The sequence below is a fragment of the Megalops cyprinoides genome, chromosome 2 (assembly GCF_013368585.1).
Source record: "Megalops cyprinoides isolate fMegCyp1 chromosome 2, fMegCyp1.pri, whole genome shotgun sequence".
Classification (NCBI taxonomy): domain Eukaryota; kingdom Metazoa; phylum Chordata; class Actinopteri; order Elopiformes; family Megalopidae; genus Megalops; species Megalops cyprinoides.
Window position 1 is genome coordinate 41,813,843 of NC_050584.1, and position 20,016 is coordinate 41,833,858.

At 36.7% G+C, this 20,016-nt stretch overlaps 1 long non-coding RNA gene across 2 annotated transcripts in view; it reads right to left on the minus strand.

Moving 5' to 3' along the window:
• LOC118772514 overlaps positions 1–20,016 on the minus strand; it is a 61,808-nt gene extending 41,792 nt beyond the window's left edge. The window contains exon 1 of one of the 2 annotated variants that reach the window (XR_005004704.1): positions 19,704–20,016. This is a non-coding gene — a long non-coding RNA (uncharacterized LOC118772514). Of the gene's footprint in view, positions 1–6,645; positions 7,240–19,703 lie in introns of those variants that run through there. The other variant, XR_005004705.1, reaches the window with a different exon arrangement.

Genomic DNA, 20,016 nt, shown 5'->3' on the forward strand with positions numbered 1-20,016 from the left:
CAGTGACCTTGTTCTGTATAGTACATGTAGATTTAAATAAAAATAACGTTCATCAAATTACTTTATGAGTCTGTAGATCCCAACAGAATATTTAAAAATATATATTTTGATATAATTATCTACTTGAAACAATGTTAGATAGTTCTGGTTTCATTTTAATACAATTATAAATTAAATAAATAACAAATTCTGTGTTCATAAATGGGAGCAAAACAGCCTACACACATTAAGATGTAGTCGTATTTTACAGGGTGTGAAATGGGCCTATTTTCTACCAAATACGAATGCATTTTGTACGAAAGAATTTTTGAATGTATGAATGTACGTTTTTTCTGTATAATTGATATGTACGACTGAAAAATAAGCATGAAAAATATAGCAGCTGGAGAAATACGAAATACACGATTACTGTTGTAAGTCAAGTAAAAAGCATTATGATTTATATTCCTATCTACCTGACAGCCATGAAGGTATACTGTCTAAATAAGCAAATCCATCTATGTTTGTGTTTTTTTTAATTACACAGGGACTGTATCTGAATTAGCATGAGTAGTTTACTTCACGTAATGAAGTTGTGATGACAGATTTAACTGAAGATGTTTTCAGATAAAAGTAAAAAGAAACCTGTATTGTTATTAGTAGTAGTAGTAGTAGTAGCCGTAATAGACGTATCCATATATATGTGACAGGGCATAAAAACACAATACATTTAATAAAGACTAATAATAGCATTTTCGTGTTCATTTACGTTTCTTATTTTCCATCAGTGGAAAGTAAAATCACATTAACCACTAAAACTCAGTCAATTTCACTTACATTTTCGTTGTAAACAGTGATGTTTTCTGTTTCATTATCATTTTACAATCTACTGTAATTATTTGTGAAATCCAAAAAATAATAACAGTAAATGGTGCATATATTTGCAATACAATCCTAAGTTCAATCATCGCTTTTTACACAAATCATGCATCTTATTTAATCCTTATATGGATCTTTTTTGTTAAACATGATAAGCAATGTTATGTAATGTTTTTGCAGCGATTTCCCTCCTCGTCAAATGGCATGCTGGATTTTTCTGTCCCACAAAGGCAACCGTTTCTTTAAGCGTCCAAGGATATTTGACCACTGTACATTTCCCTTGACCCCTGTTTCTGATATTCAAGCTGGGATGGTGTCCAACAGCCGTTCTCCTCTGCCCAGATTGTTCTGTCTGACTTTGACTCTGTTAAAAGCCTAATACTCACTCCATCAATTAGAATGTGCCCTCGCACTTAGCCACAGATTAACTGGCACACGCTCTGCCAACCAATCACGCCAATCGAATTACCCTCGAAGTTTAAGACATGGCGATGCCAGGGGTGTGCTCGGTCTTGTGAGGGATTCGACGGTCTATGCAAATTCTGTGCAATTATTTTTTAAACAAAGATCACGGATAGACAGTCAGGAGATGCACTCCGAGGATACACACAACGGCGTAAGGAATACTTGGAAAATGGACTTCTGAAGCGCACGTACATCCAAAGATTTATAAAGAAGTATTTATTGAGCACACAGTTGATTACACGAAATAAGATTCAACATTCTGCCACGAACAATGCACTGTAGTTCGAATTGGAAAAAGAAATGGTGCTGGTGAGTAAAACAAAAGGTAATACTGTCATCATCAATCCGATTCCAGACCTCCCTATTACGAAGTTTAAAGATGCAGGTAGACAGTGTGCCCTGGCCATGGTGCTGATAACCCTTTATGATTGTATCAATAGAACTATATCGTGTATATTCACGACAACCGTAAAGCTGTAGTAACTACAAACATTAAGGATGAGATATAATATAACAAATTAATTCATGATCACTACCATATATTCTAATGCCAATGTACGTTGTCGTGAAAACGGGCAGCCTTATTGCACCATTTGATACGAGAATTCAGTTGGCGATTATATATGTGTTGTCTTAAAACTGAACTGTATAAGAACTTCATGAATAAGGTCTACATGGCGATTCAAATGGCATATCCAGTTTACTCTTAAAGGACACCAATATGCCAGGTATGACAATACGGTCCAGAACAGACCATTTTAAACACTTAGGGTATCTCTGTCTTTCCGTTAATAGGAAATCCCCAGTTCTACAACTGAATGTAATGTCTTTATAATCTTCCAACTGGAAACTGGCAAGAATGATCTGCATCTGGCAGTCAACATACACCTTGCCGCTTTCCGTTATGGGAATAGGGGGCATCCAAGATTTTTAGGCATCTTAGATGTCCTAAAAAGGAATCGAATGCGATTATAAATTTGGTGTGTGTGTGTCTGTGTGTGTGTGTGTGTGTGTGTGTGTGTGTGTGTGTGTGTGTGTGTGTGTGTGTGTGGCTTCATTTACAGTCATTCTTTTCCCTTAATCTTGGGTCAAATATGAACCGTAAAAGGGTTTTTATAAACGGGTCATAGACCTACATTCAGTACGAGCTGGACCAGTCTGTGCTTGCATGCATGCAAATGTGTATATGGTCCAAATTAATGTAAATATTCACTGCACGTCACGACAGTAATATGTATTGTGTGTATAAAGGTCATATATTTTATACTTACATTCTGAACGTGTCATTTTAGTGCCTTTCCAGTTATTTCAATCACCCTATTATTCAAACAGTAGCGAATGGCCGCTTTGCATGTCTTATTAATTGCATTTCTTTAAATATGTTACATTGCTGTGGTGTTACTGATATCGAGATGCTACATTTTTACAGTCCCTTGAACATGAAACGACTTTTCGTGGTGATTTGACAGGGATTATCGATAACTCCGTTACCTATGGTGGAATTTTACAAGATTAAACTATTGTCAGATTTTCGAACGCGATACGTGGTTTCTCCAACAATGCCAATGGACATGTTCTCGGCTGCGGCCGAAGGCTGATGATGATGTTCTTAACTCTTGCTGACGCACATTTAAGATGTTACAGAACAAATGAGGGCTAAAAGGCGCGTGAGGTTCTGTCCTTGGTGCTGAAATAAACCTGGTCTTAGTTTGATCTGGTCCTTTATTTTGATACAATTACAATCTTTTCATATAGGTGATACTGTTGCTGATAGCGAGTCCAGTTACATCGAAAGTATGAATGTAGTGCATTATCGCAACTCCTCTCATATATCTAAGTCAGTGATTCAGTGATAACACACAGACTGAGACTGGAACATTTCTTTTGTGATAACAGAGTGCCTCTATATCCTTTAAGGAAATAAAAACTTGTAATTAAATAACTTATATGAAAAGTTTTATAGCACAAACCGATCGTTGTTATTGAACACTTATTACATAGTGGTAAATATAATTTATATGTCACACTGTGTCATTCAATATAAATAGTACATCCGACTGACAGGAATTTGTTCAATCAGCTGTTCTTTAATTAGCGAATAATACGAAATCAAATCCATCAATTGGAGAATTGAAACCATATTGAGAGCTTAAGTGTCTCAAAATGACACTGATAGCAAGAGAGAGGCAGAGAGGGAGAGGGAGGGGAAGAGGGAGAGAGAGAAAATCAGAGGAGGGGTCTTTTGGTGTTGTAGCGATTGGTTGAATTGCTCCAGTGAGGAGAGCACGTTGGTAAAAAAAAAAAAAGGCAGGAAGAAGGTGAAATTAAATGCAATAGCCAAGATCTGATCTTTCAAAATGGAGCGTTTTATCATACAGGAACACCTTTCCATATACTAAACTCACCTTTACATACTGTAAGGAAACACGTTGCTTTGGGATTGCAGGGACCATGAAGTAAAACAACCGGAACCAAAAGGCCATATTTTGACTTAAGCACAGTTTACATAAATTATATAATTACTACATGTATATTTATATTCACTGCACAGAGCTTGCTATTGTATTTTCTTGTTTTCATCAAAGCTGAATAACGTTTTAATATTAGTATATGAATCATCGTTCATATTGTGGGTGACCCCGAGAAAGACCTGAAGAACACTGTTTTAAACAGGCTATAATGTTGTTCAAATTAATCCAATGAAATCGTATAAAGAAATGTGAATGGCATTTCCAGGATATACATGCCTGACACTCTGCCCCATCTACTGTACTTTAAACAATGCGGCCCACATAGCCAAGCACGAGAGACGTTCAGACGATGCGTACAGCATTCAGTTACGATATAAATTGAACAAATCAGAAATCAGCATGAGAACAAGGTACGGCACCTAAAATGCTGAATTTTATAAGCACATCTTTTGTAGCATGTCGATTTGGAAGGGAACGCAATGAGTGGTGTTTGCTATGCGTGGTAAGAGTAATTCAGTGCAGCCTATGTGTAATTTTTACATAAGACAGGCGCTCTAATCCATGGCCTAAGCGAAGAAAGCAGCTGGTAGCAATCAAGGCGCAACGTGTGAAATCAAGTTTCAACTAGATTTTGATCATCAAATGTCATCAAAGGAAACTCATCCACAGTTAACAACTAGTAACTCTGTAAAAGCCACTGCATCAAATCCTTTAACTGAATTACATCTATCACACGGTGACGATATTTTCATTCAGACCATATAGGATATTCATGTTATTAAAAAATCAACCCAAGCAGGCCTGCATTAGTATTTAAAGGGGCACAATCAAAATCATTGAAATACAGGTTTGAAATTATTGCACAAAAGTTGAGTTGACATATTTACCTCTTTCGCATAAAAGAGCGGCCTTCTCTCTCAGCACCTGTTGCCTGTAAAATACGCACACATAATACTGTCCATCATCTTTCTCTACGAAAATGTAAAAAAGTACGACGGGAAAACAGTGTGAGACACAGACGATGGCTAATTGTTTCCTGTTACAAATACAATACGGCTTTGTCATACGCATTTACAGAGAGTGTAAATGTTTGAGAAAGTCACATACATCGATGCATACTGTCAATAACAAACGGACACATTGCCTCTATTAGGCTACTAAAGAGCACACGGCATCGTGGCTTTACTACTACAATCATAAAATCAAGATAAATCATATGACCAGCTTCTGTGGAATAATTCAAACCTGCATGCTTTAAACTGTAAATACAGATTAAGCTAACCATGAATTATTAATGCATAACGCCTTCCGTTCAAATTGGTTAATACCACTCATGATACATTAAGAACATCAATTGTAGAAATTATACATTTCTTTAGAAAAAAGAGAATTAATTTTGCGTGCACATACATGTCAGCGTCAATATTTAAGTAATATTAAGGTATTAGCAGCAACTAAAGGAATGAAATAAAAAGAAAGGAAAGACAATAGACTGGAATTTGTATTTTGCTTGGTAAATATCTAAATATAGCATCGAAAAGAACCGAACCTGAATAAAGAATAAAAACGCTTAAGCATGTCACTTTCCAAATGAAAACAGAATCTGTGCATATACAATACAATACACACACACACACACAGCCCTGGGCGGCCCACTTAAAAAGAACTGGTGCTATCGCAATATGATTGTTTGGCTAAAATAGACAAGCACGCTCCCCCTGTCTCTCTCACACACACATGTATTCACATTAAGGCGGGGACACACACACACACACACACACACACACACTTTTGGGATACATTAAGTTAACTTCAATATTTGGCTCTTGTGAGCACTCAGGTTTATACTAGCAATTACAACTATCAAATATCAGTCCTGTGTGCATTGCTTATTACTGACTAAGACGCACTGTGCTAAAGGAATTTAACCGCTACCCACAAAATGTAAAGGACACTTAACAAACAACACGAATTTTAAATTTTCACATTTAGAAAATATAGGGCTTAACTTTATCTCAGGATATATTGTCATGGTATGTTTCAGATTTAAACTAAATCTAATATGTTTTGTTATTATTTCTTTTTAACTTTGGTGAAATAAAGTTTATATTACGGAAAATAACCCAGAATCCTCTCTATGTTGCCAAGATCTCCTCAGCTCTTTTGTTACCAACTCCAAAAGGCCTGATTAATTAATTTCACACTGTAGCTCCGGAGAAGATTTTCCCACAAACAAGTGACCGAGAAAAATGTAGCCCCAAAGAAAGAAGTCAACATCAAGTTCAACAACGTGCTGGCGCTCATTAACATGACAATAACGTCTGGGCGCACAGAAGTCTTCTTAACAAGAGGGTCTGGCGTCAAGACACTCCACCTCCCAGACCCCGAAACATTTTCCCAGGCTCTTACAACAATCGCACAACTGTTTGCTTTAAACGCCAGAGATGGGGCCACAAAGTTCGCTTCATCATTACTTAGAATACATAAACTAAGATTTCGCTATGGCACAACGACACATTCACTGGAGACGTGTTTCTCTATTTCTGTCTTCACCTTACAACAACGACGACAACGCCGACCAGCAACAAGAACATGACATTAACTATTGTGCAACAAAGAACACATATTAAGAATATAATTTAAAAGTCAATTAAAGTTTAAAGTTTTCCAAGCATGCATGGCCACTCCAGTGCTATCAATATATTTTGCCAAGTAGTTGTAAACTTCTGGTATCTTGATATGAAGAGATATCACCAATCTGGACGATAACAATGGTAACAACAATGACGACGATAATAATAATAATAATAATAGTAATAATAATAATAATAACTCATGCATTGGTACTTACATGCCAAGGCCTTTAAGGATAATCCATTACGATAGGCCTACCAGAAATAAGGTCCACTTTAAACATGTTAATATTCGTAGCAAACAAAATACTCTTCAGCATTCACGATAAGACTGAAATAGTATAGGAGCTGACGATCTAAGGGTGAAAACCCAGCTTCTCTTTCACCGTAGCACTTTGTAAGAAAGCAAAAACAACATTGTGAGTTCATCCCATCCGGAGCTATTTATTTCAGACACCGCCATTACTCGTGCTTGAGTGATCTGTGACAGCTAAAGTTTGGAGGCAGAACGATCCCCTGATTTCTGTTAGCATCCAGCCTCACACAGAATTTTCTCACAGGCTCGGAGTGAATCTGTTGAAGTCCGTTGTTAGTTCCCTCCACTCGCCCGGCTGTCGTGAACGTGTACAGAAACCCAAACAGTGCAGCTCCCCTATTCATTGTCCATTGTGAATTGTATCTATTGTTCCAACTCTGCGTGAACGTTTTTTTTCGTTTAGTTACGCCTTGTATTTTTTCTGAATCATTTTGGTCGACAAAAGCAAGAGACATATAAACAGATAGGGAGAGAGACATAGAAAGAGGATGGTGAGAGAGAGAGAGAGAGCGAGAGAGAGAGAGAGAGAGGGAGAGAGAGAGGGAGGGAGGGAGGGAGGGAGAAAAAAAGGAGAGAGAGCTACTAATTCTTCAAAGACGAAAAACGAACATGAAATGATTTGGAACCAGCCCCCATTTGCTAAAAAGCCTCAACATGAAAATAGAAAAGCATTTACCTATGCACAAGTGTCAAAGCTCACAAGGCTACACCACAGTACGGACTATTACGACTATAGCGATGTACTTTTGCAGGCATCCAAACTTTAAAGTATACTTTTCTTTTTTCTTAGATAATGTAAAACACCAGATCTGGCCACAATATACCATAGACATGTCCCTTCATCCCCATGGACTTCGCGTTTACTTTTCTCCTTTCAGTGTACACGGTTGGCATTTAACAGGCGTGATGACACCGTTCCAATGGCTTGTGAAGGAATTATTCATGCCTAAATCATACACAGACGAGAAGACGAAATGGGGCCGGAATATGCAGCTTCCCCCAAATCTGCACCTTGTTGCCTAAAGTATCACTGGCGTCAACTCTGCGCTCTGAAGCTTGGAACCACAGCAACAGCAAAAATGAAACGACACCGATCGAGCCGCTTATCCTTTTAAAATAACGCAGACCAAGCCTGTGTGCAAGAGGGAAGAGAGAGACGGATACTGAAATCGAAAGAAATGGAAAAGGAATTGCCTTCCATCTGTTAAATAAAAATAAAGGCGAATCCGAGAGCCAAGTGAAGGTGCTTGGAAAACAGTTCTGATGCTTCTCTGCTCGGAAGAGCAAATGTAAGACGGGTACGGAAAACTATAGGTTCTGGGTCACGTTGCCTTGCGTGAGGTTAAGTAGATACGTCTCCGGTCATTTTCACCGCGTACCTGTGCTCTGATTGAGATTATTTTCGTATTAAATCACGCATCCTCATCACCTGCTTTAAACCAGCTAGTGTTCCGTCCTAATGCACGATGGAGGTGCTGCATGATGATTCGCCGTTGCCTCGGGAGATGTTGAAATTGTGTTCGCCCAAGCTCTCCACATTTTACTACGTGAATGATTGCGTCTTGACGTCAGGGACCGGGATAGGTTATCCTGATTCATATTTTAAAGCCATTCAAAAAAGGTGTGTACTGTTTAAGATACGTGTGACATTCTGTGCTATACTGGTGTTATCCTTTGCATGTGTTTGCGTATAAGCATCGCTGCCTGTGATTTAAAACATCACAATCTATAATAATATCAAATACAATGTAGGGTAAAAAGACTTTTATACTACTGTTTAAAAATTTAACAATGCGTACATATAAACATTTAATTTCTCTGCTTTTAATAATCCATATTTCAGCTTTTTCTGTTCGATAATGTGCAGTGAGCGTTATTTCTTTGAGACTGCTTAGCTGGTTACTATTTTAGCCTGCAACATGGTCTTGGCCTATGTTTTTTTTTTTTTTTTTTTTTTTTTACAGCTGACATAATTAGAAATAATATTTGAAGTTAAAATAGCTGGGACTTTGCCACTTTACATTTCAGAGACAATAAAGGATAAGTAGCCATTCTGGCAAACTATCAATGATGCTTATAAAAACATTTTCTAGAATGCATGCATTTTAACCTAGCTTCAGCGACTTCATAATACATGCTGTATGCATCATCCATCATTGTGCTGGACGACTCATCAATGAAGTCTGTATTATAATAACCCCCATTCTACGTTTGTTGATTTAACCCCTTTTGTGCAATGCCCCATAACTATATACGGAAATAGTGTTGTCTATACTTAAAGTTTACAACTTATTAAGTTTACATGTGTTTTGGGGGGGGGGGGGGGGGGGGTCTGGAGAGTATACATACAGCGCGCGCTCACACTCACATAGTTCCATGTGAGAGTTCCATATTTACTGAATAACTATTAATGCAAACCGTTAGCCTATACAAATTTTGACAAAACGAACCACATCTCGCTATAACGCTTTTCTGACAATGCAAAAAATAGGCTGCAGATCGTCATATCTTCTGGCCCAGGTTTTAATATCCCCTGTTCATATGAACGACAAAAGAATATTCTAATCCGCAAAATATGAAATAAGTACATTAACAAGTACATTAGTTCACAATGTGAGGCAGTTTTATCTTGGGCACAAGTGTATCGTACAAACGTGTTGCAGTACTAATCACAATCAAGAAGTACGTGCATGATATATTATTGATATTTAAGGGAAATGATGAAAGGTAATCCAGAGTAATACCTACAATTTAGGAGGAACCAGCAAATACAAGTTATAAGAAATGTAACATCTAGGCTATATAATTTAGAGATCAGGAGTATAGGTTACCATAAATGTGGATGAATAACTTCATGCATGTGCTTTTTCGATATGACAGTGCTGCTGTATACATTGCTGCATTAGAAGCATATACTACAATTGCGGAACGGCATTAGGGAGACCCCAGCACAGAGCACAAGACTATGCAATAGTATATGTGAAAGACTTTGTTGAGAACCGTTAAAGTTTGGCAGTGGTGTTCCGTGTTAAAAGTATAATAATAATTGTTTCATAACATAATGTTCAACTGATGTGTTTGAGGAACGAGAGTCTTCGATCCAACTGAAATAACTAACCTGCAACAATAAAACTGCCAGGCATTGTGTTTTACAGTATATACTGGGTATCCCGAAATATGACAGGAACCTACTGCCTCCTTTATGACTGGCATACGAATCATAGTCGTATAAAACGACAAAGTGTTGAAACCTTCATTTGAATGCAAGGGCATTTAAACGAACACACATTTCATCAAAATTCATTGTTTTGCTGCCTTTTATGTGCTAAACCCAGTGAGGGCATCTATTTCACACGGACCGGAAAAACAGGTATTGACACGTGTTAAACGCACCTCGGCTGCAACAACGGCCTCATGGGAAATGGTTGTCCAATCAAATAACAACGCAGAGGAAGAACGGAACATTACCGACGCCAATTTCGCCATTCATTACAATGGATAGTATGCACCGATGAAACAACTATAAAATAGCCATACTGACCATAGGAACAGTGGGTGGGATTACTCTCCGCTTTAGGAGTTGTTTTGTTGATGTATTTATTCTGCACAACATTCAATGTTTTTTTGCTGTGTGTTGTATACACCAATGATAATGTTAGTGAGGATTGTGCAAATACTAATAGAAAAGCAGTCTAGTTTTTTGTATTATTATTTCTTGGCAGACATCGCTAACCAAAGCGAATGGAAGTACAAGTGGTAAACATCATCATCAACAACAACAGTAGTAGTAATAATAACAATAATAATAAAAATAACAAGAATGATAATAAATCTAACTAAATTATTACGAATAAAAGAAAATTAAATGCATGTGTACGTTAATATATGCGTCTCACTTAAAATTTAGATTAATTAGGGGTGATAGACACGTAAACCTCACAGAAAAAGCATTCTGTGTTGTGGTCATACATTTTTTGTTGTACCTCATAAGAAATTAATTTCGTTATTATGTAATGACTTTATGGCATACACAACAGTAGTATGTAATATTTCGGAGCATTACATTCAAATCCAAAATCTCAACATAAGAGCACCTAACTATTCGTTACTCTGTAAATTCCGTAATGAAATTAACGTAATAAACTTATATAATATCCAACCATTCAACACTAATTTCAGTTTAACCGTTTTCTAAGGAAGAATTCTAAACGCCTTGTTACATCTCATTCGTGTTTACATTCAAGGCGAGACTGAATTTGATGCTCAACAAATGTTGATAGTTAATTTTAGTATTTCAGGTAATTATCGGCTACCAAATGTGTTTCAAATGTATGTGTCTCCCACTGGACAGGCGAAGTTTAAAAGAATACTATTCACTTTGTAAACAGAGCAGTATATTACAAAAAGTAATAAAATTATTCATCACGAATAACGCCTTGATAATAACCAACATCATGAAAATTCCGGTAGTTTATGCCTGTGGGAATCACAACCAACCAGAGGAACTATCTATTCACTCATCCCAACCTGATGCTTGGTCAATGCCTACATTACAATTCGATGTAGGCTACCACCATATCTGTCCTGTAAATAAGGTGATAGGACTAATGCTTTTTCTTGTTGTATAATGGAATAATGGTTATTCTAACCACTTGGTTTTATAATTATCACTGAAATTAGAAATATTCCTTAGCTGACACTCAACCTAAATCAAATCGGTCAAGGTTCTGGCCTTAACTGCCAGTCAAGGAATTTAAGGCAGAGTTACCATCTTCTGTTACATAATATGCCTAAAACAAGAAGGGAAAAAATTACTCTGATGAATTCAGTATGGTAATGAAATGAAGGGCCTGCTTCTGCTTTCCCGCTCTGAGGACTGTCATTTGTGTGCATAGCGTATTTGAGTGATTTTTACCTTTTCGCTTACCTCAGTCGCTGCCTAAATCACATGGCTCAGTAAATAAAGAAAAACATTTCAATTTGTTATTGTTGTATCATGTATATAGAAACGCAAAAGAAGAGCAATCAGGAGATAGGCCATGAGAAAAAAAACTTATGAATAAGGCTTGTGCATTTATTATGATACTGCACAAGACATACACCAAGGAGTTTTGTAATTGCTACCTGTTCTTCTCATAATAAGACGTGGTCAGCAGTTCCGCGTAAACGTATACAAATAAAATCACATTGGAACTCTGAAAAGTTCCAATACGAGGAGAAACATCTGGAATAAAGACAAGAAGAATGGCCAGTGGCCCGTTTCAGCAAATGAAATGTAGAACTGAACGCATCAGAAGGAGTGTTCACATGCTAATGATACATACATTACATACACACATTTATGTGTAACGTTTATTTATGTGTAACATTTATCTGTAACGTTTAGACCGTTTTCCTTTTCTTTCTGCTTCTGAATTCGTGACACAATTCAGTGTTTTCATTGCTTAAACTTCGCGAGTATATTATTATTCTTAATACTATGGCATGTGAAACATACACTATTCGCTCTCTTTGCTTCCAATGATGGACCACGCTACGTGTTCATGCTATAACTGAGGCAGAAGGCTTCTACAGTGACCCTTTTACAGTACAGAAACAGCGACACTCATTGGAAATAAGTAACAGTGTAGGCTACGTGTGCAACACAGTGGAATCCAAATCTGACAGTACTCTGATTTTACATCACACCATGCGTTCAGTGTTGGTACAGGGGGAAATGTTCCCTTAACGTCAGATTCATATGATTAACTTGTTGACGTCAAATTCAGAAGTTCAGAGACTTCAATAAATAAGGTGAAACTACCACTACGACAGGCACTATCACTATTACTACGTTTGTTATTACGACCACTGTAACCCTACCTGACTATGACACTACGTCTGTTTCTAAGACTACGACTAAGGCTAAGAATGGGAATAAGAATAAGAACATTTTTTAGAAATATTTTCGAAAATTAAAAAAATACACTATTTACACTAATGCTTTAGCCAATTCACAGACCATCTGGGCAAACTACAGATTGTAATAATAAGAACGATTATTATTATTGTTATTATTATTATTATTATTATTACGAAGAAGAAGAAAAAGTAGAAGAAGAGTATCTGAATTTCCTCTAGGTATTACTGTCGTACCTATTATAGGTAGGCTATTACTACTGAGTAATCAAACCACGTGTTTGCGTGCATTGGAACAACACAACATGTTTTAAGATTTGGAAATTAATCAACTTAAAGTGTTGTGCATGGAGTATGTCAGAGAGGAGGAGTGAGACTGGTAATTCTAAATGGTGAGTTAGTATTTTATCCTGATTGAAAAGGGCTCTTGATTTCCCCTCATGGCAGATTTCTAGGGATTGCCAAAACTCCCATAAATTAGATACAAATTAGATTTACATGGATTTTTCTTAGCGTCGTTTCCTGAGTTTTTCTAATTTCTAGCACTGATGCAGACTATTTCAATTTAAGATATTGACAAAATACACAGTTCATGCCACAGTTTATCATGATGGCCTGGAAACAAATTTTCTATGAATATGGCAATTGAATCCATACTCGAAACGTGAAGTGTACTTGCAGTGTATCATCAATTCTAAAACTGAACATGTCATTAGTGTTTCTTCTGTGCCCTGTAAAAGAATAAATAACACAAAATCATAACAAGCAGAGTAAGTCAACCTAACCAGCACCATATCCTACGAATTGTGAATTTATTAAGCGCTCACGAAATACTTTTTTTCTGAGGCCACTATGGTTTTCTCTTTTTTATTTATTTTAAGGCGTACTTGAAATAAATAAAATCCATGACGCATCACAGGAATGTATAAATTCGCTGTTTTGCTTTTTTCGCATCATATATATTTTTGCAATCAGCATTTACCCTTACCCGTCACTTGCAATTAAATGTCGTTACTTTTATTTACTTCTACGTACGTCTTTCCATTTTTTCTTCAAAAAAGGAATGGCCAATATCAATTAAAGAATGTTTCCATAGAAGAAGTAACTCTTGTGCTTATGTGTGAGTCAAAGTTTATGACCATGATACAGTGGTTGGGAAAATACCATTACGTTATAGTAACAGAAGAGGTATTCTGTGGCAGTCTGACCCAAATTGTGTAATTGCGGTTTACGTCAATAAAATGAGCACGTGGCTTTTGATTGTCAATGTTTTTCCGCATGATATAGAGCTGCTGTGACTTCATTATCATGTCACAACACTGGATGAACGCATTTAAAATTGTTTTTCTTGTAGTGACTAGTATTTCCTGGTGCTATAACGCATGTAGCGAGTACCTTTCAAATATTGGTTTGGTTACGTTACAGTATTCAAATCTTCCTTCACTGAAATGTAATGTAGACCCTAGAATGGAATAATGTATTTATTGAATGATCGTGTAAACTGTAAGGAACACCACACTTCCTAACCTTAAATTTGGTTTGTTCTGTTTGTTCATTATCGTTATCTGTACTTAAAAATGGACATTTATTTCCATTTGGACATCAGAGGGGACAGCGTCCTTTCAAATTTACATATAAAAACAGAGTTTTGAAAATATCCCTCTCATGTTCGTGCGTTAGTACTAAAATGGAAATGCAATTCCCGACAGCAACATATTGGTTGAGCTAACTATTTCCTATTATTTTTTAAACTTTAATTATGTATTGGTGAAGTTTAGCCTCCACGAATCCAGCCCACGTGTCCAGCCTGAATGTCTCTCTTTTCTTCGGTTGACATGAAAAAAACTAATATTAGTCGTTATTTGTCATTGCTACATAGGCCGCAGAGACAATCCCTTTTCACGAAATAAAGGATGTGTAAGTAATAGAAAGGAAGAACTCGTCAAACAGTCATTCTTTCCGCCCCTTGTTTACATACATTCTTCCTACGCAAACGCAAACATACATAAACCAACATTCCAAATGATGTGACTTGGGCATAAATGGTAACAAATTTACCATGAAAACTAGAATATGCAGGAACCAAAGATCAACAATTCAATGCCTCAGAACAATACGAAAAACAAAGTGAATGTAGTGTGTGTGTGTGTGTGCGCGCTGGATTCTGAATGCTAAGAGGTGGTGGATGGAGTGGTATATGCATATCCAGTTTTGCTGTATTAATACTGACGTTTTCATGCATGTTTCCTCAACATATCAAAATGTAAAGTGGGATTCAGAGGATATATAGAGTGATCAAAGCATGCCTTTACATATCGCGTGGCTGTTGAGTACTTCCTATCTAAATACCTTAATATTTAAATTTTAGCAGGATTAACCATTGCACTTAGCATTACCGTAAATGCCAGTGGAGCAATCTGAACTGTCAGTAACAAATTTACTTTACGTTCTTACACGGAATTTTTTCCAATAATTTCAGTGTGAAACTAACTCATAATTTGATGTGTCTGTGCATTCATCATTTCTTATATAGAAACATATATATTATATTTATTATGTAAAATATTATTATAAAATGAGGCAACAAGATCAAAAGGAAAAACACTCATTCAATGTACAGCCCACATTTTTAAATACTGTGGCTAAGCATATTCAAGAGGTTAATGCTGGCCTATTACAAAATAATATTGAATGGGGGTTAATGGCACTTTTAAACAGAACTACATCTCTACACCTCTGATTGTACGTTTGCCTTAGCCTCCCATATTTTATCCTTACAGTTCAATGTTCAATGCTCCTTCATATTTTTGCTGATATGAACTAAATATAAACATGTATTTTCACATCACAAATATGTAAGAAATATGTAATATTTTATTCTATATACGATATATTAAGAATAAAAGATTGTGATTTTTTTGTCACTTTGACCTGAATTAGTAAGAATAAGTACATTTCAGTTTCATTTCAGTCGATCAATGATTGATACAATTAGTTTGTGTTACAACAGTCATCCTGAAGTGGAACCTTTGCATTTTTGAACTGCAGCAAGTAATTGAGTATAATGATAAGCTGATAATGCAAGTCCAAAAACCTATAGACCTGAGGTAAAAGTGGCTTAAATGTTACATGTGAAATATGTCACAACCGAACAGAATACAGTATGAACAACACCCTTACACCAATAAAATGATACCGGTCCAGACAATCCAGGTTTCTGGGGCAGCGCTGTTGTAAGAACATTTTATACTATATTAACAGCCAGTTACACATGAAGATGTACTCTATGTGTTCATTTTAATACAGTTTGCCCCAGTTTACCCTCTTGAGACAAATATATTAGTCAACTCAGTGTGTAAAATCTATGGGCATTCATGATCACATACCTATGCTGGGAAACCCCATTAAGATGCTGAATAGTCTTGATGCACTCATGAAATGAGCATGTTTAAACATCTTATTTTAGATATGTAAAATATGTAAAGTACAGTATGTAAAATATACTCAGGATTTTCCCTTTTATCATGTGCAGGAAAACACTGACCAAACAGAAAAAAAAAAACTTTTCAGCAGAGATTGATCTGTAAGTAATAATGGAATGAATGAACAAAATGAATGAATTAATGAATGAACAGATTATTTTTCTAATGCAAGATGGTGGAATATGAATATGTCTAGTACAAAGCATGACTGAGCCTAAACTTCATTCAAATGAATTAGAGGGGTATGGCCTAGTAACAACATTCATCCTTAAATCTAAGCTACTGAAAATTACACTAAATAGTAACGCTATTACAGAAAATGACTGAAATGCCACATGTTAATACCACTACTGTTGATATGTAGAGAAACGGTAAGTACTCCCACACACTGAAGCCTGAGAACTTCCATGGGGTGAGTCTCCATGTGTGCAGCTGTATCGATGGATTATTCACGCTGCCATTTCATACATGAATATCTGTCAGGTGCCATCATTTCTGACCTCCTTCCACTGTAATGGGTATCACTATAATTTCTGCTGCAGACATCCAAGATGCTTTCTAAAGGAAAAGTGAAAAACGACAGCTTTGGCTGTTCTGTTAGCCAGGAGAGTACAGCTTATAGGCTGTTATGAACGGCACAGTGGAGAGGAGAAATCTGATGTTGAACTTTCTGTAATTATTTCGAGGAATAATGCACTACAAAATGCTGCAAACTGATCCGAGCACATTAGAGCTCACATTTCTACAGTTCCAAACCTTTTTAACTGATCCATGAGCACTGTGGTGAAATGTTTCTCTTATATAATAAGCACACAGGGCAAATATGTGCTTGGTGGAAAAAATAGCAAATCATTACATTCCCAACAGAGACAAAAGAAAAACTGATGAAGCCATTTTTGGGACCACGCTACCCAAGAAGTTTCCCCAAAAAGACACTCAGCATCCTTAAGATAGTTTCAAGGAGTCTGGTCGTTTACCAAAACTGAATCAATATCTTTTATCAGCGGCAGTTTCTAGAACAGGGAAGCATCAATTTTGCACTTTCCTTCCTGGGTACAGACAAGACAGATATCTGTTATTGGGGTTCAAAATATTCACAGAGTGAGGAACAAGAGTAATATCAAGAGTAATATAACAACAAGAACAATAATCAAAATAACTGAAGCTGCCTAATAGAAGAGCATGAGCACAGAAACCCCTCAACAGCATGTCAACAATTTAAAGCATATATTACGTCATGACTTATATTAAGAACAGTTTCGTTTAGTTTTCAGTTCTTTGTCCTTAACTTTCAATCTAAACTAACTAAATTAACTAAATCAAGTCTGTTTCTTTCTTCCTTATTGACCCTGTCAGCCATCACAGCACATATCACAAACATGTGTAAGAGGTGGGATGTAATTTGCTTAAATGAACGTTGAAAAGTTAAACACAACACAAGGGGGGGTTGCTGTCTTAAAAATTCCAAAAATTAATTTACCATGCTCTGTTTTCAAATGATAAATCTCTATACAGTCATGACAATATACATAAAACAGAGCATTGTGCAAATATACCCTGGTTATTGGCCATGACCCACAGTGGGTATCAGTAGATGTAATCAAGGTCTCACTGGAGGGAATTGCAGTATCCCTACTTCAAAGGGATTCACTTGACATTATGACCGCAGGGTCACACATTAAGTCACAGAGAGAGTAAATATTTGAGGACTGAATCCATCCCTCTAGGTCCACTTCACTTAACACAGGACTTGTGGCACAAGGAATAACTCCTTTGATAGTAAAGAACCCAAAAGCTAACTTTAATAAGCCTCTAACAACACTCCGTAACACAAGGCAATACCAGACAATTCAATGTGGATAAGGCCTAGTAACAGTTAGGACTTACGTGCCTACATTTAGGGTACCATAAGAACTACTTCTGGGCATGTGTATTGTTGTATCATGCTCTGGATCATCGCTCTCACAATTCTCACAAGCTGTATGCTCGTAAACATGACATTTTCCCTGCCTTTTCACGCGCACTGTCAGATGAGGACTATTGTCCTCGAAAACACCCAAAGGCTGGTCACTAAGTAAAAGCAAAATTATATCCCATTAGGTTTTTAAGATAAAATTCCAGGTAAGAGATATTTTGGTACAATATGATCAGATGTGCATGGTAGCAATTCAGCTTGACTAAACAAATAAGCAAGTAACTTGATGAAGTGGTCAAAGTATTTCTGTCTTGGATGCTCAACAATAATTCACTTGCTGGTATAACTGTGAGAGGACCATTCTTTAACGAATTTTGCAGACCTGATTCTGAGCAATAGCTAACTCATGGCCCACGCCCTCAATGCCAATGTGACACCAGCATCTGCCATCTTATACAAACACCAGTCATTGCCTATGACAACTGATGCAGGGAATTACAAACATAGCCTGTACAATATCATATTAACATGATATTCAAGTACACATCAAAGGCACAGTGGTTATAGAAGTGTATTTGTCAAATTTTCCAAAAATCACTACACTGTGAGGGATATCACTTTACTCTTTTACACAAATGACCAATAAGCTGTTTCAACAAACTAATAAAGTTTTTATCTGCATACACACAAACCCACGCATGCACGCACACACACACACACACACACACACATTGACTCTAAACATGCTGGAGAAGATGACTCGTCTGAGAAACAAATAATTTTCTGTAAGAAATACATTTTTTAATTTTTTTTAACTTCTAATTGAAGTACAAGGTTTTAATTTCTTTTCTACAGTGTAATACACTTTAAAACGTTTACTATCATTACACAAAGTAAACCAATTACAGTTACACATTTACTTCACAAAAAATCATCTGTCTCATATGATTACAGAGAAACCCCATATATTTTTATGCATCATGTGTCCATTGTATGCAGCTTCGCATGTCTGCAAACTAACTTCTAGCATTCACTGTGAGACCAAAGGGACTGACATTCTAAAACACTGTGACTAAATATTTATGACTGGAGATTTCAGTCAATCTGACATCCTGTCACTTGGCATTAAAACTACGATTGTAAAGTCAGTCCGTTCTTCAGTTATATATTTTACCTAATTATGAAAAAAAAACCTTTAAATGTATTAACAGGAAATAACATGACTAATATTAAAATATGCCTCAATAAGACATAAACGAATGAATCCTTGTTATAAAATCAGCACAACACATCCATTTGACACAGTTTACTTTCTATGGACCGATGAACCTTATTCTGCTCTAACAAAAAAATTATAGCCTAGTGGACGCTTTCGTGATGTGAATAGTGCAATTACAGCACAGAAACAAAGCGTCCGTAAACCCTCAACAGAGTTGTAGGGAGGTGTAAGCGCACGTCTAATGAAAAGTGATCATAATGCTTCCAGTGTTCACAATTGTTGCTATCCGAACTAGTCCCTCAAAGTCATGGCATTTGGTATAAAAGACATTTTTTTTCCTCGGACGCTATTCCAGAGCTGTATGTGAAAGTTAAGTGAGTGCGTCAAATCCCTGTAACTGTCGAAGAACACTTTCCTCAAAAAGCTATCGACGTTTTACTACTTACCGAGTAACATGCCTTATTCGGGTCCTGTGAGAGAGAGCTGCTAGATCGGTCTCTGTCTCATGAAAAAAGACTGGCTCCCAACTGTTCCTGTCCTTTAATTAGAAGCGGGCTGAATTTTATGATAATAAGGATTGACATCAGCCGTAACAACTTGAGCAGCATAAAAGAAGGGAGCAAGGGGCAAATTCGCGTCTCGTTTCCCATGCAATTCCGACGGTCAAGTTCAAGCGCAAATCTCAAGTCACTACAACTTGTAGCCAATTGCTATTCAAAACGCGTACGTGTATAGCCAACGCTGAAGCGCGTATTTGGG